Genomic DNA, 5,462 nt, shown 5'->3' with positions numbered 1-5,462 from the left:
TTGTGTAGATAGTAGTCCATGCATTGATAATGTTTTATTGGTAGACGGCTTAACACATAACTTATTGTCTATAAGTCAATTAGCTGACAAGGGTTATGATGTTATATTCAATCAAAAGTCCTGCCGGGCTGTAAGTCAGATCGATGGCTCTGTTCTGTTTAACAGCAAGAGGAAGAACAACATTTATAAGATCAGATTATCTGAGTTGGAGGCTCAGAATGTGAAGTGCCTTCTGTCTGTTAATGAAGAGCAGTGGGTATGGCATAGACGGTTAGGGCATGCCAGTATGAGAAAGATTTCTCAGCTGAGCAAGCTAAACCTTGTCAGGGGCTTACCCAATCTGAAGTTCGCTTCAGACGCTCTTTGTGAAGCATGTCAGAAAGGAAAATTCACAAAAGTCCCTTTCAAGGCAAAGAATGTTGTCTCAACCTCAAGGCCGTTGGAACTTCTGCATATAGACCTTTTTGGACCAGTGAAAACTGAGTCTATAGGTGGCAAGAGATATGGGATGGTTATCGTTGATGACTATAGCCGCTGGACATGGGTAAAGTTTCTAACCCGCAAGGATGAGTCTCATGCTGTGTTCTCTACCTTCATTGCTCAAGTGCAAAACGAGAAGGCTTGTAGGATTGTGCGTGTCAGAAGTGACCACGGTGGAGAGTTTGAGAATGACAAGTTTGAGAGTCTGTTTGATTCCTATGGAATTGCACATGATTTCTCTTGTCCCAGAACTCCTCAACAAAATGGTGTTGTTGAGAGGAAGAACAGAACTCTTCAGGAGATGGCTAGAACCATGCTCCAAGAAACTGGCATGGCTGAGCACTTTTGGGCAGAGGCAGTAAATACAGCATGTTACATTCAGAACAGAATCTCTGTGAGACCAATTCTGAATAAGACTCCTTATGAATTGTGGAAGAACATAAAACCCAACATTTCTTATTTTCATCCTTTTGGCTGTGTTTGTTATGTTCTCAATACTAAGGATAGATTGCATAAATTTGATGCTAAGTCTTCTAAGTGTCTATTACTTGGTTATTCTGATAGATCTAAAGGTTTTAGATTTTATAATACTGATGCTAAGACTATTGAAGAATCTATTCATGTTAGATTTGATGATAAGCTTGACTCTGACCAGTCAAAGCTAGTTGAAAAATTTGCAGATTTAAGCATTAATGTTTCTGACAAAGGCAAAGCTCCAGAGGAAGTTGAGCCAGAGGAAGATGAACCAGAGGAAGAAGCTGGTCCCTCTAACTCACAAACTCTGAAGAAGAGCAGAATCACTGCAGCTCACCCTAAGGAATTGATTCTGGGCAACAAAGATGAACCAGTCAGAACCAGATCTGCCTTCAGACCCTCTGAAGAGACCTTGCTGAGTCTGAAAGGATTGGTGTCCTTAATTGAACCCAAGTCCATAGATGAAGCTCTTCAGGACAAGGATTGGATTCTGGCCATGGAAGAAGAATTAAATCAATTCTCCAAGAACGATGTTTGGAGCTTAGTGAAGAAGCCTGAGAATGTCCATGTTATTGGAACGAAATGGGTATTCAGAAACAAGCTAAATGAGAAAGGAGATGTAGTCAGAAACAAGGCAAGGCTAGTTGCTCAAGGCTACAGCCAGCAGGGAGGAAGAGACTACACTGAAACATTTGCTCCGGTAGCAAGACTGGAGGCAATCAGACTGTTGATCTCCTTCTCAGTAAATCACAACATAGTTCTACATCAGATGGACGTAAAGAGTGCCTTCCTAAATGGTTATATCTCAGAGGAAGTCGAGGTTCATCAACCCCCAGGTTTTGAAGATGAAAAGAAACCAGACCATGTGTTCAAATTGAAGAAATCACTCTACGGTCTGAAGCAAGCTCCCAGAGCATGGTATGAGAGACTTAGCTCATTCCTTCTGGAGAATGAGTTTGTAAGGGGTAAAGTAGATACAACTCTTTTTTGCAAGACTTATAAAGATGATATCTTAATTGTGCAAATTTATGTTGATGATATTATATTTGGTTCTGCTAATCAATCTCTATGCAAAGAATTTTCTGAGATGATGCAGGCTGAATTTGAGATGAGTATGATGGGAGAATTAAAGTACTTTCTGGGAATACAAGTTGATCAAACACCAGAAGGAACATATATCCATCAGAGCAAGTACACTAAAGAACTTCTGAAGAAGTTCAATATGCTGGAATCTACAGTGGCCAAGACTCCAATGCATCCTACATGCATTTTGGAGAAAGAAGATAAAAGTGGTAAAGTATGTCAGAAGCTCTATCGTGGAATGATAGGCTCACTTCTATACTTAACTGCATCTAGGCCAGACATATTATTTAGTGTTCACTTATGTGCTCGTTTCCAATCAGATCCAAGGGAAACCCACTTAACTGCTGTTAAGCGGATCCTAAGGTATCTGAAAGGCACCACTAACCTTGGCTTGATGTATAAGAAAACATCAGAGTATAAGCTTTCAGGTTATTGTGATGCTGATTATGCTGGAGATAGAACAGAGAGAAAAAGTACTTCTGGAAATTGTCAATTTCTGGGAAGCAATCTAGTCTCATGGGCAAGCAAGAGGCAATCAACCATTGCACTATCAACTGCAGAGGCAGAATATATCTCAGCAGCAATATGCAGCACTCAGATGCTCTGGATGAAACATCAGCTGGAGGATTATCAGATCCTTGAGAGCAATATCCCAATCTATTGTGATAACACTGCTGCAATCTCATTGAGTAAGAATCCTATCTTGCATTCAAGGGCAAAGCACATTGAGGTAAAGTATCACTTTATTAGAGATTATGTACAGAAGGGCGTACTTCTTCTGAAGTTTGTTGATACTGACCATCAATGGGCAGATATCTTTACAAAGCCCTTAGCAGAGGATAGATTTAATTTTATTCTGAAAAATCTAAACATGGACTTTTGTCCAGAGTGAAGATGGATCAGAACCTCTGACTATGATACTTCTTGATCAGAAGATGTCTAGTCCAGAAGGTAACTCAATCAGAGTGTGTGTGCCCACTGGTACTGACTCTGAAGCTGAGACAACAACACGTGTGTCAGAATTTCTGATGCATAATTCCTTGTGCCCGTGTGACAGTCTGTTATGATTGCGTGTAGATATGCTTGTCTCCTGTGTGTGATTGTGTATTTTACTGTTACTATCTATCTTTAATTTTCAACCGTTGATCTTAAAGTGCTTTTTGAATCAACAACGGTTATTTGATAAAACCCACTATACACACACGTTCTCGTTCACTTCCGGCTTTCACTCTCGCACTCTCTGCTTTTCAAAACCGCCTCTTTCTTGATTTCTCTCTCGATCTCTCTTCATCCTTCAAACTTCATCTTCTACCTCAAACCTTCAACCTCTTCAAAATGGTGAGACAAACCAGAAGATCTACTGCAGATGCACCTCAGTTCCCTCACATGGTAGTTGGTTTGGCAACGGGTCAAAGGGGCTCTGAGAACCCGGCACAAGAACAAGTTCAAGTTCAAGAGCAGATTGTTCCAATTGCAGAACGGGGCTGTGCCGTTCACTGCGTATTTGCTCCTGAGGAACTCCAAGTCCTGGCAGAATGGAGATTCGACCTCGACAACCTGGCTGCAAATGGGTTTGATCTTCGTCCTGAAGTCCAAGCTCAAGGTTGGGGAAACTACTTCAACCGACTTCGAGGACCGGTGTATGAGAAGTTGGTCAAGGAATTCTGGAAGCACGCCGACTGCGATGATACTCAAGTGGTATCTCATATTCTTGGCAGGAAGATCATCATCACGGAGAAGTCATTCGTGAATCTGCTAGGTGCAGACACTGCTTATGGGTTTCGATTCCAATTCACTGAGTCGAAGCTGAAACCCAGCACCAAAGACAAAACCAACCAGGCCCTGTACACCACTTTCAAACCGGGCAAGACAAGTTACAAGGTGATGGACCTTCACCCCAAACTCAGGATCTGGCACAAGATCCTGCTCAACTGCATCAATCAGAGACCGAAGGGCAGTTCCCCAGATTACATCAACTTCAACCAGAAGGCGATGCTGTTTTTCATTCAAGACAAGAGGAAGATCTGCCTTCCCTACTTCCTGTTCTCCTACTTGAAGGAGTGTATCCGGAAGTCTAGGACTACTGCCTCAATCAAGTCAGCAATCAAGTATATCCCCTTTGGGAGACTGCTGTCTGATCTCTTCATTGAGAGTGGCCTCATTCAAGACCTGATCAATGCTGGTTGCACAGAGGACTTGAGCACAATTGTCAGCGATGTCTTCACTGCCAACTCTCTGAAGAAGATGGGTTTGGTCCAGAAGAAGATTGCTCCTGCTCATGAAGACACATCTTTTGAGATCAGAGGAAGAAGGATGCCTCTGAATGACTACCCACTGTGGACTCAAGCAGACAATCCTGAAGCCATCAGATGCTATGTTGAAGACCTCAGGGCTCAAGGATTCGAGATTGATCTTGATGATTTCTTCAGCAGACTGCCGCCAGCTCCAGAGTTTCCTTCTCCTCCCAAGAAGAAAGCTCAGAGGAAGATGGTTCTGGAAGAATCCTCTGAAGAATCTGATGTCCCTCTGGTCAAGAAGACAAAGAGAAAGCCTGATGATGGTGATGATAGTGATAGTGAGGATGGTCCTCCTAAGAAGAAGCAGAAGAAGGTCAGAATCGTGGTGAAGCCTACTCGGGTGGAACCAGCTGCTGCAGTGGTCAGAAGGACTGAACCTCCTGCCAGAGTGACTCGATCATCAGCACATTCAAGTAAGCCTGCACTTGCTTCTGATGATGATTTGAATTTATTTGATGCACTTCCTATTTCTGCCTTGCTTCAACACTCCTCAAATCCCCTCACTCCTATTCCTGAATCCCAACCAGCCGCACAAACCACCTCTCCACCACATTCCCCACGATCCTCCTTCTTTCAACCTTCTCCTACCGAAGCACCTCTCTGGAATTTGCTTCAGAACGCAACCTCTAGGTCAGAAGATCCAACCTCTCTCCTTACCATTCCGTACGACCCATTATCTTCTGAACCCATCATCCATGACCAACCAGAGCCCAACCAAACAGAACCACAACCCAGAACGTCTGATCACTCTGCTCCCAGAGCATCAGCACGTCCTGCTGCCAGAACCACGGATACAGACTCTTCAACAGCCTTTACACCTGTATCCTTCCCAATCAATGTGGTTGATTCTTCTCCCTCCAATAACTCTGAATCAATTAGAAAATTCATGGAGGTTAGAAAAGAGAAGGTGTCTGCCTTGGAAGAGTATTACCTTACCTGTCCAAGCCCTAGGAGATATCCTGGCCCTAGACCTGAACGTCTAGTTGACCCAGATGAACCTATCTTGGCCAATCCTATCCAAGAGGCAGACCCCTTAGTTCCACAAGCTCACCCTGTCCCTGACCAACAAGAGCCCATTCAACCAGACCCTGAACCCGAACAATCAGTGTCTAACCAATCCTCGGTTAG

Source organism: Lotus japonicus, chromosome 1 (assembly GCF_012489685.1).
Source record: "Lotus japonicus ecotype B-129 chromosome 1, LjGifu_v1.2".
In the NCBI taxonomy this organism is placed as follows: Eukaryota; Viridiplantae; Streptophyta; class Magnoliopsida; order Fabales; family Fabaceae; genus Lotus; species Lotus japonicus.
Note: the sequence above shows the minus strand (reverse complement) of the source record.